The following is a 13,502-nucleotide window of genomic DNA, read 5'->3' as shown; positions in this document are numbered from 1 at the left end:
TCGATGATGTCATAATGGGTCGATGATGTCATAATGGTCGATGATGTCATAATGGTCGATGATGTCATAATGGGTGAATGATGTCATAATGGTCGATAATGTCATAATGGTCGATGATGTCATAATGGTCAATGATGTCATAATGGTCGATGATGTCATAATGTTCGATGATGTCATAATCGGTCGATGATGTCATAATGGTCGATGATGTTATAATAGGTCGATGATGTCATAATGGGTCGATGATGTCATAATGGGTCGATGATGTCATAATGGGTCGATGATGTCATTATGGGTCGATGATGTCATAATGGGTCGATGATGTCATAATGGTCGATGATGTCATTATGGGTCGATGATGTCATAATGGGTCGATGATGTCATAATGGATCGATGATGTCATAATGGGTCGATGAAGTCATAATGGTCGATGATGTCATAATGGTCGATGATGTCATAATGGGTCGATGATTTCATAATGGGTCGATGATGTCATAATGGTCGATGATGTCATAATGGGTCGATGATGTCATAATGGGTCGATGATGTCATAATGGTCGATGATGTCATATTAGTCGATGATGTCATAATGGGTCGATGATGTCATAATGGTCGATGATGTCATAATGGGTCGATGATGTCATTAAGGGTCGATGATGTCATAATGGTCGATGATGTCATAATGGTTGATGATGTCATAATGAGTCGATGATGTCATAATGGATCGATGATGTCATAATGGTCGATGATGTCATAATGGTCGATGATGTCATAATGGGTCGATGATGTCATAATGGTCGATGATGTAATAATGGGTCGATGATGTCATAATGGGTCGATGATGTCATAATGGCTGATGATGTCATAATGGGTCGATGATGTCATAGTGGTCGATGATGTCATAGTGGTCGATGTCATAATGGCCGATGATGTCATAATGGGTCGATGATGTCATAATGGGTCGATGATGTCATAATGGGTCGATGATGTCATAATGGGTCGACGATGTAATAATGGTCGATGATGTCATAATGGGTCGATGATGTCATAATGGGCCGCTGATGTCAAAAAGGGTCGATGATGTCATAATGGGTCGATGATGTCATAATGGTCGATGATGTCATAATGGGTCGATGATGTCATAATGGGTCGATGATGTCATAGTGGTCGATGATGTCATAATGGCCGATGATGTCATAATGGTCGATGATTTCATAATGGTCGATGATGTCATAATGGGTCGATGATGTCATATTGGGTCGATGATGTCATAATGGGTCGATGATGTCATAATGGGTCGATGATGTCATAATGGGTCGATGATGTCATAATGGGTCGACGATGTAATAATGGTCGATGATGTCATAATGGGTCGCTGATGTCATAAAGGGTCGATGATGTCATAATGGGTCGATGATGTCATAATGGTCGATGATGTCATAATGGGTCGATGATGTCATAATGGGTCGATGATGTCATAATGACCGATGATGTCATAATGGGTCGATGATGTCATAATAGGTCGATGATGTCATAATGGTCGATGATGTCATAATGGGTCGATGATGTCATAATGGGTCGATGACGTCATAATGGGTCGCTGATGTCATAAAGGGTCGATGATGTCATAATGGTCTGATGACATAATGGGTCGATGATGTCATAATGGGTTGATGATGTCATAATGGTCGATGATGTCATAATGGATTGATGATGTCATAATGGATCGATGATGTCATAATGGGTCGATGATGTCATAATGGTCGATGATGTCATAATGGGTCGATGATGTCATAATGGTCGATGATGTCATAATGGGTCGATGATGTCATAAAGGCCGATGATGTCATAATGGGTCGATGATGTCATAATGGTCGATGATGTCATTATGGGTCGATGATGTCATAATGTGTCGATGATGTCATAATGGTCGATGATGTCATAATGGGTCGATGATGTCATAATGGTCAATGATGTCATAATGGTCGATGATGTCATAATGTTCGATGATGTCATAATCGGTCGATGATGTCATAATGGTCGATGATGTTATAATAGGTCGATGATGTCATAATGGGTCGATGATGTCATAAAGGGTCGATGATGTCATAATGGGTCGATGACATCATCGACCCATTATGACATCATCGACCCATTATGACATCATCGACCCATTATGACATCATCTACCCATTATGACATCATCGACCCACTATGACATCATCGACCCATTATGACATCATCGACCATTATGACATCATCGGCATGTCAAACTAATTTGATCAGCTTCTATGAAGAGGTAAGTTCAAGTCTGGACCAGGGAAATGCAGTGGATGTTGTGTATATGGACTTTTCAAAAGCTTTTGATACGATGCCACACAAAAGGTTGGTACAGAAAATGAGAATAATGGGGATAGGGGAAAATATGTGTAACTGGGTTAAAAACTGGCTCAGTGATAGGAAACAAAGGGTGGTTATTAATGGTACGTACTCGGACTGGGTCTCAGTTCATAGTGGGGTACCACAGGGGTCAGTATTGGGCCCGCTTCTTTTCAACATATTTATAAATGACCTTGTTGGGGGCATGCAGAGTAGAATTTCAATATTTGCAGATGATACTAAACTCTGCAGGGTAATCAATATAGAGGAGGATAATTTTATATTACAGGGAGATTTATGTAAATTGGAGGATTGGGCTGAGAAGTGGCAATTGAAGTTTAATGTAGATAAATGTAAGGTCATGCACTTGGGTAGAGGAAATAACATTTATGATTATGTACTTAATTGTAGAACACTGGGTAAAACAGACACAGAAAAAGACTTGGGTGTATGGGTGGATGGTAAACTTCACTTTAGTGGACAGTGTCAGGCAGCTGCTGCCAGGGCTAATAAAATAATGGGATGTATTAAAAGAGGTATAAGTGTTCATGAAAAAAATATAGTTCTACCTCTGTACAAGTCACTAGTGCGACCGCACTTAGAATACTGTGTACAATTCTGGTCACCGATATATAAGAAGGACATAGCTGAACTGGAGAGGGTGCAGAGAAGAGCGACCAAGATTATTAGAGGAATGGGTGGGCTGCAATACCAAGACAGGTTATTAAACTTGGGGTTATTTAGTTTGGAAAAACGAAGGCTTAGGGGAGATCTAATCACAATGTATAAATATATTAGGGGACAGTACAGAGACCTTTCCAAAGATCTTTTTACACCTAGGCCTGCGACTGGAACACGGGGGCATCCGCTACGTCTTGAGGAAAGAAGGTTTAATCATAATCACAGACGAGGATTCTTTACTGTACGAGCAGTGAGACTATGGAACTCTCTGCCGCATGATGTTGTAATGAGTGATTCACTACTAACATTTAAGCAGAGCCTGGATGCCTTTCTTGAAAAATTTAATATTACCAGTTATGTATATTAGATTTTATGACAGGGTATTGATCCAGGGAACTAGTCTGATTGCCGGATGTGGAGTCAGGAAGGAAATTTTTTCCCCATTGGAACTTGTTTGCCACATTGGGGTTTTTTTTGCCTTCCTCTGGATCAACATGTTAGGCTACAGGTTGAACTAGATGGACTTAGAGTCTCCCTTCAACCTTAAAAACTATGATACTATGTCATAATGGTCGATGATGTCATAATGGGTCGATGATGTCATAATGGGTCGATGATGTCATAATGGGTCGATGATGTCATAATGGCTGATGATGTCATAATGGGTCGATGATGTCATAGTGGTCGATAATGTCATAATGGCCGATGATGTCATAATGGTCGATGATTTCATAATGGTCGATGATGTCATAATGGGTCGATGATGTCATAATGGGTCGATGATGTCATAATGGGTCGATGATGTCATAATGACCGATGATGTCATAATGGGTCGATGATGTCATAATGGGTCGATGATGTCATAATGGGTCGATGATGTCATAATGGGTCGCTGATGTCATAAAGGGTCGATGATGTCATAATGGTCGATGATGTCATAATGGGTCGATGATGTCATAATGGGTCGATGATGTCATAATGGTCGATGATGTCATAATGGGTCGATGATGTCATAATGGATCGATGATGTCATAATGGTCGATGATGTCATAATGGTCGATGATGTCATAATGGGTCGATGATGTCATAATGGGTCGATGATGTCATAAAGGCCGATGATGTCATAATGGGTCGATGATGTCATAATGGTCGATGATGTCATAATGGGTCGATGATGTCATAATGGTCGATGATGTCATAATGGGTCGATGATGTCATAATGGGTCGATGATGTCATAATGGGTCGATGATGTCATAATGGTCGATGATGTCATAATGGGTCGATGATGTCATAATGTGTCGATGATGTCATAATGGTCGATGATGTCATAATGGGTCGATGATGTCATTATGGGTCGATGATGTCATAATGGGTCGATGATGTCATAATGGGTCGATGATGTCATAATGGGTCGATGATGTCATAATGACCGATGATGTCATAATAGGTCGATGATGTCATAATGGTCGATGATGTCATAATGGGTCGATGATGTCATAATGGGTCGATGATGTCATAGTGGTCGATGATGTCATAATGGCCGATGATGTCAAATGGTCGATGATTTCATAATCGGTCGATGATGTCATAATGGGTCGATGATGTCATAATGGGTCGATGATGTCATAATGGGTCGATGATGTCATAATGGGTCGATGATGTCATAATGACCGATTATGTCATAATGGGTCGATGATGTCATAATAGGTCGATGATGTCATAATGGGTCGATGATGTCATAAAGGCCGATGATGTCATAATGGGTCGATGATGTCATAATGGTCGATGATGTCATAATGGGTCGATGATGTCATAATGGTCAATGATGTCATAATGGTCGATGATGTCATAATGTTCGATGATGTCATAATCGGTCGATGATGTCATAATGGTCGATGATGTTATAATAGGTCGATGATGTCATAATGGGTCGATGATGTCATAATGGGTCGATGATGTCATAATGGTCGATGATGTCATAATGGTCGATGATGTCATAATGGGTCGATGATGTCATAATGGGTCGATGATGTCATAAAGGCCGATGATGTCATAATGGGTCGATGATGTCATAATGGTCGATGATGTCATAATGGGTCGATGATGTCATAATGGGTCGATGATGTCATAATGGCCGATGATGTCATAATGGGTCGATGATGTCATAATGGGTCGATGATGTCATAATGGGTCGATGATGTCATAATGGTCGATGATGTCATAATGGGTCGATGATGTCATAATGTGTCGATGATGTCATAATGGGTCGATGATGTCATAATGGTCGATGATGTCATTATGAATCGATAATGTCATAATGGGTCGATGATGTCATAATGGTCGATGATGTCATAATGGTCGATGATGTCATAATGGGTCGATGATGTCATAATGGGTCGATGATGTCATAATGGTCGATGATGTCATTATGGGTCGATGATGTCATAATGGGTCGATGATGTCATAATGGTCGATGATGTCATTATGGGTCGATGATGTCATAATGGGTCGATGATGTCATAATGGATCGATGATGTCATAATGGGTCGATGAAGTCATAATGGTCGATGATGTCATAATGGTCGATGATGTCATAATGGGTCGATGATGTCATAATGGGTCGATGATGTCATAATGGGTCGATGATGTCATAATGGGTCGATGATGTCATAATGGTCTATGATGTCATAATGGGTCGATGATGTCATAATGGGTCGATGATGTCATAATGGTCGATGGTGTCATAATGGTCGATGTCATAATGGGTCGATGATGTCATAATGGGTCGATGATGTCATATTAGTCGATGATGTCATAATGGGTCGATGATGTCATAATGGTCGATGATGTCATAATGGGTCGATGATGTCATTAAGGGTCGATGATGTCATAATGGTCGATGATGTCATAATGGTTGATGATGTCATAATGAGTCGATGATGTCATAATGGGTCGATGATGTCATAATGGTCGATGATGTCATAATGGTCGATGATGTCATAATGGGTCGATGATGTCATAATGGTCGATGATGTAATAATGGGTCGATGATGTCATAATGGGACGATGATGTCATAATGGCTGATGATGTCATAATGGGTCGATGATGTCATAGTGGTCGATGATGTCATAGTGGTCGATGTCATAATGGCCGATGATCTCATAATGGTCGATGATGTCATAATGGGTCGATGATGTCATAATGGGTCGATGATGTCATAATGGGTCGATGATGTCATAATGGGTCGATGATGTAATAATGGTCGATGATGTCATAATGGGTCGATGATGTCATAATGGGTCGCTGATGTCATAAAGGGTCGATGATGTCATAATGGGTCGATGATGTCATAATGGTCGATGATGTCATAATGGGTCGATGATGTCATAATGGGTCGATGATGTCATAATGGCTGATGATGTCATAATGGGTCGATGATGTCATAGTGGTCGATGATGTCATAATGGCCGATGATGTCATAATTGTCGATGATTTCATAATGGTCGATGATGTCATAATGGGTCGATGATGTCATAATGGGTCGATGATGTCATAATGGGTCGATGATGTCATAATGGGTCGATGATGTCATAATGGGTCGACGATGTAATAATGGTCGATGATGTCATAATGGGTCGATGATGTCATAATGGGTCGCTGATGTCATAAAGGGTCGATGATGTCATAATGGGTCGATGATGTCATAATGGTCGATGATGTCATAATGGGTCGATGATGTCATAATGGGTCGATGATGTCATAATGGGTCGATGATGTCATAATGACCGATGATGTCATAATGGGTCATGATGTCATAATAGGTCAATGATGTCATAATGGTCGATGATGTCATAATGGGTCGATGATGTCATAATGGGTCGATGACGTCATAATGGGTCGCTGAAGTCATAAAGGGTCGATGATGTCATAATGGTCTGATGTCATAATGGGTCGATGATGTCATAATAGGTTGATGATGTCATAATGGTCGATGATGTCATAATGGGTCGATGATGTCATAATGGATCGATGATGTCATAATGGGTCGATGATGTCATAATGGTCGATGATGTCATAATGGTCGATGATGTCATAATGGGTCGATGATGTCATAATGGGTCGATGATGTCATAAAGGCCGATGATGTCATAATGGGTCGATGATGTCATAATGGGTCGATGATGTCATAATGGGTCGATGATGTCATAATGGTCGATGATGTCATAATGGGTCGATGATGTCATAATGGGTCGATGATGTCATAATGGGTCGATGATGTCATAATGGTCGATAATGTCATAATGGTCGATGATGTCATAATGTTCGATGATGTCATAATCGGTCGATGATGTCATAATGGTCGATGATGTCATAATAGGTCGATGATGTCATAATGGGTCGATGATGTCATAATGGGTCGATGATGTCATAATGGGTCGATGATGTCATTATGGGTCAATGATGTCATAATGGGTCGATGATGTCATAATGGTCGATGATATCATTATGGGTCGATGATGTCATAATGGGTCAATGATGTCATAATGGATCGATGATGTCATAATGGGTCGATGAAGTCATAATGGTCGATGATGTCATAATGGTCGATGATGTCATAATGGGTCGATGATGTCATAATGGGTCGATGTCGTAATGGGTCGATGATGTCATAATGGGTCGATGATGTCATAATGGTCGATGATGTCATAATGGGTCGATGATGTCATAATGGGTCGATGATGTCATAATGGGTCGATGATGTCATAATGGGTCGATGATGTCATAATGGTCGATGATGTCATAATGGTCGATGTCATAATGGGTCGATGATGTCATAATGGGTCGATGATGTCATATTAGTCGATGATGTCATAATGGGTCGATGATGTCATAATGGTCGATGATGTCATAATGGGTCGATGATGTCATTAAGGGTCGATGATGTCATAATGGTCGATGATGTCATAATGGTTGATGATGTCATAATGAGTCGATGATGTCATAATGGGTCGATGATGTCATAATGGGTCGACGATGTAATAATGGTCGATGATGTCATAATGGGTCGACGATGTAATAATGGTCGATGATGTCATAATGGGTCGATGATGTCATAATGGGTCGCTGATGTCATAAAGGGTCGATGATGTCATAATGGGTCGATGATGTCATAATGGTCGATGATGTCATAATGGGTCGATGATGTCATAATGGGTCGATGATGTCATAATGGCTGATGATGTCATAATGGGTCGATGATGTCATAGTGGTCGATGATGTCATAATGGCCGATGATGTCATAATGGTCGATGATTTCATAATGGTCGATGATGTCATAATAGGTCGATGATGTCATAATGGGTCGATGATGTCATAATGGGTCGATGATGTCATAAAGGGTCGATGATGTCATAATGGTCGATGATGTCATAATGGGTCGATGATGTCATAGTGGTCGATGATGTCATAATGGCCGATGATGTCAAATGGTCGATGATTTCATAATCGGTCGATGATGTCATAATGGGTCGATGATGTCATAATGGGTCGATGATGTCATAATGGGACGATGTCATAATGGTCGATGATGTCATAATCGGTCGATGATGTCATAATGGGTCGATGATGTCATAATGGTCGAAGATGTCATAATGGGTCGATGATGTCATAATGGTCGATGATGTTATAATGGGTCGATGATGTCATAATGGGTCAATGATGTCATAATGGGTCGATGATGTCATAATGGTCGATGATGTCATAATGGTCGATGATGTCATAATGGGTCGATGATGTCATATGGGTCGATAATGTCATAATGGTCGATAATGTCATAATGGGTCGATGATGTCATAATGGGTCGATGATGTCATAATGGGTCGATGATGTCATAATAATCGATGATGTCATAATGGTCGATGATGTCATAATGGGTCGATGATGTCATAATGGTCGATGATGTCATAATGGGTCGATGATGTCATAATGACCGATGTCATAATGGGTCGATGATGTTATAATGGGTCAATGATGTCATAATGGGTCGATTATGTCATAATGACCGATGTCATAATGGGTCGATGATGTCATAATGGGTCGATGATGTCATAATGGGTCGATGATGTCATAATGGGTCGATGATGTCATAATGGTCGATCATGTCATAATGGTCGATGATGTCATAATGGTCGATGATGTCATAATGGGTCGATGATGTCATAATGGGTCGATGATGTCATAATGGTCGATGATGTCATAATGGTCGATGTCATAATAGGTCGATGATGTCATAATGGGTCGATGATGTCATAATGGGTCGATGATGTCATAATGGGTCGATGATGTCATTATGGGTCAATGATGTCATAATGGGTCGATGATGTCATAATGGGTCAATGAAGTTATAATGGTCGATGATGTCATAATGGTCGATGATGTCATAATGGGTCGATGATGTCATAATGGGTCGATGATGTCATAATGACCGATGATGTCATAATGGGTCGATGATGTCATAATGGTCGATGATGTCATTAAGGGTCGATGATGTCATAATGGTCGATGATGTCATAATGGTTGATGATGTCATAATGAGTCGATGATGTCATAATGGGTCGATGATGTCATAATGGGTCGATGATGTCATAGTGGTCGATGATGTCATAGTGGTCGATGTCATAATGGCCGATGATGTCATAATGGTCGATGATGTCATAATGGGTCGATGGTGTCATAATGGGTCGATGATGTCATAATGGGTCGATGATGTCATAATGGGTCGATGATGTCATAATGGGTCGACGATGTAATAATGGTCGATGATGTCATAATGGGTCGATGATGTCATAATGGGTCGCTGATGTCATAAAGGGTCGATGATGTCATAATGGGTCGATGATGTCATAATGGTTGATGATGTCATAATGGGTCGATGATGTCATAATGGGTCGATGATGTCATAATGGCTGATGATGTCATAATGGGTCGATGATGTCATAGTGGTCGATGAAGTCATAATGGCCGATGATGTCATAATGGTCGATGATGTCATAATGGGTCGATGATGTCATAATGGGTCGATGATGTCATAATGGGTCGATGATGTCATAATGGGTCGCTGATGTCATAAAGGGTCGATGATGTCATAATGGTCGATGATGTCATAATGGGTCGATGATGTCATAATGGGTTGATGATGTCATAATGGTCGATGATGTCATAATGGGTCGATGATGTCATAATGGATCGATGATGTCATAATGGGTCGATCATGTCATAATGGTCGATGATGTCATAATGGTCGATGATGTCATAATGGGTCGATGATGTCATAATGGGTCGATGATGTCATAAAGGCCGATGATGTCATAATGGGTCGATGATGTCATAATGGTCGATGATGTCATAATGGGTCGATGATGTCATAATGGGTCGATGATGTCATAATGGTCGATGATGTCATAATGGGTCGATGATGTCATAATGGGTCGATGATGTCATAATGGGTCGATGATGTCATAATGGTCGATGATGTCATAATGGGTCGATGATGTCATAATGTGTCGATGATGTCATAATGGGTCGATGATGTCATAATGGTCGATGATGTCATTATGAATCGATGATGTCTTAATGGGTCGATGATGTCATAATGGTCGATGATGTCATAATGGTCGATGATGTCATAATGGGTCGATGATGTCTTAATGGGTCGATGATGTCATAATGGTCGATGATGTCATAATGGGTCGATGATGTCATAATGGGTCGATGATGTCATAATGGGTCGATGATGTCATAATGGTCGATGATGTCATAATGGATCGATGATGTCATAATGGGTCGATGATGTCATAATGGGTCGATGATGTCATAATGGATGATGATGTCATAATGGTCGATGATGTCATAATGGGTGAATGATGTCATAATGGTCGATAATGTCATAATGGTCGATGATGTCATAATGGTCAATGATGTCATAATGGTCGATGATGTCATAATGTTCGATGATGTCATAATCGGTCGATGATGTCATAATGGTCGATGATGTTATAATAGTTCGATGATGTCATAATGGGTCGATGATGTCATAATGGGTCGATGATGTCATAATGGGTCGATGATGTCATTATGGGTCGATGATGTCATAATGGGTCGATGATGTCATAATGGTCGATGATGTCATTATGGGTCGATGATGTCATAATGGGTCGATGATGTCATAATGGATCGATTATGTCATAATGGGTCGATGAAGTCATAATGGTCGATGATGTCATAATGGTCGATGATGTTATAATGGGTCGATGATGTCATAATGGGTCGATGATGTCATAATGGTCGATGATGTCATAATGGGTCGATGATGTCATAATGGGTCGATGATGTCATAATGGTCGATGATGTCATAATGGTCGATGTCATAATGGGTCGATGATGTCATAATGGGTCGATGATGTCATATTAGTCGATGATGTCATAATGGGTCGATGATGTCATAATGGTCGATGATGTCATAATGGGTCTATGATGTCATTAAGGGTCAATGATGTCATAATGGTCGATGATGTCATAATGGTTGATGATGTCATAATGAGTCGATGATGTCATAATGGATCGATGATATCATAATGGTCGATGATGTCATAATAGTCGATGATGTCATAATGGGTCGATGATGTCATAATGGTCGATGATGTAATAATGGGTCGATGATGTCATAATGGGTCGATGATGTCATAATGGCTGATGATGTCATAATGGGTCGATGATGTCATAGTGGTCGATGATGTCATAGTGGTCGATGTCATAATGGCCGATGATGTCATAATGGCCGATGATGTCATAATGGGTCGATGATGTCATAATGGGTCGATGATGTCATAATGGGTCGATGATGTCATAATGGGTCGATGATGTCATAATGGGTCGACGATGTAATAATCGTCGATGATGTCATAATGGGTCGATGATGTCATAATGGGTCGCTGATGTCATAAAGGGTCGATGATGTCATAATGGGTCGATGATGTCATAATGGTCGATGATGTCATAATGGGTCGATGATGTCATAATGGGTCGATGATGTCATAGTGGTCGATGATGTCATAATGGCCGATGATGTCATAATGGTCGATGATTTCATAATGGTCGATGATGTCATAATGGGTCGATGATGTCATATTGGGTCGATGATGTCATAATGGGTCGATGATGTCATAATGGGTCGATGATGTCATAATGGGTCGATGATGTCATAATGGGTCGACGATGTAATATTGGTCGATGATGTCATAATGGGTCGCTGATGTCATAAAGGGTCGATGATGTCATAATGGGTCGATGATGTCATAATGGTCGATGATGTCATAACGGGTCGATGATGTCATAATGGGTCGATGATGTCATAATGACCGATGATGTCATAATGGGTCGATGACGTCATAATGGGTCGCTGATGTCATAAAGGGTCGATGATGTCATAATGGTCTGATGTCATAATGGGTCGATGATGTCATAATGGGTTGATGATGTCATAATGGTCGATGATGTCATAATGGATCGATGATGTCATAATGGATCGATGATGTCATAATGGGTCGATGATGTCATAATGGTCGATGATGTCATAATGGGTCGATGATGTCATAATGGTCGATGATGTCATAATGGGTCGATGATGTCATAAAGGCCGATGATGTCATAATGGGTCGATGATGTCATAATGGTCGATGATGTCATAATGGGTCGATGATGTCATAATGGGTCGATGATGTCATAATGGTCGATGATATCATAATGGCTCGATGATGTCATAATGGTCAATGATGTCATAATGGTCGATGATGTCATAATGTTCGATGATGTCATAATCGGTCGATGATGTCATAATGGTCGATGATGTTATAATAGGTCAATGATGTCATAATGGGTCGATGATGTCATAATGGGTCGATGATGTCCTAATGGGTCGATGATGTCATTATGGGTCGATGATGTCATAATGGTTCGATGATGTCATAATGGTCGATGATGTCATTATGGGTCGATGATGTCATAATGGTCGATGATGTCATAATCGGTCGATGATGTCATAATGGGTCGATGATGTCATAATGGGTCGATGATGTCATAATGGTCGATGATGTCATAATGGGTCGATGATGTCATAATGTGTCGATGATGTCATAATGGTCGATAATGTCATAATGGGTCGATGATGTCATTATGGGTCGATGATGTCATAATGGGTCGATGATGTCATAATGGGTCGATGATGTCATAATGGGTCGATGATGTCATAATGACCGATGATTTCATAATAGGTCGATGATGTCATAATGGTCGATGATGTCATAATGGGTCGATGATGTCATAATGGGTCGATGATGTCATAGTGGTCGATGATGTCATAATGGCCGATGATGTCATAATGGT

The sequence above is a fragment of the Anomaloglossus baeobatrachus genome, chromosome 7 (assembly GCF_048569485.1).
Source record: "Anomaloglossus baeobatrachus isolate aAnoBae1 chromosome 7, aAnoBae1.hap1, whole genome shotgun sequence".
In the NCBI taxonomy this organism is placed as follows: Eukaryota; Metazoa; Chordata; class Amphibia; order Anura; family Aromobatidae; genus Anomaloglossus; species Anomaloglossus baeobatrachus.
The sequence above is the reverse complement of the archived record's forward strand: the minus strand, read 5'-3'. Positions refer to the sequence as shown.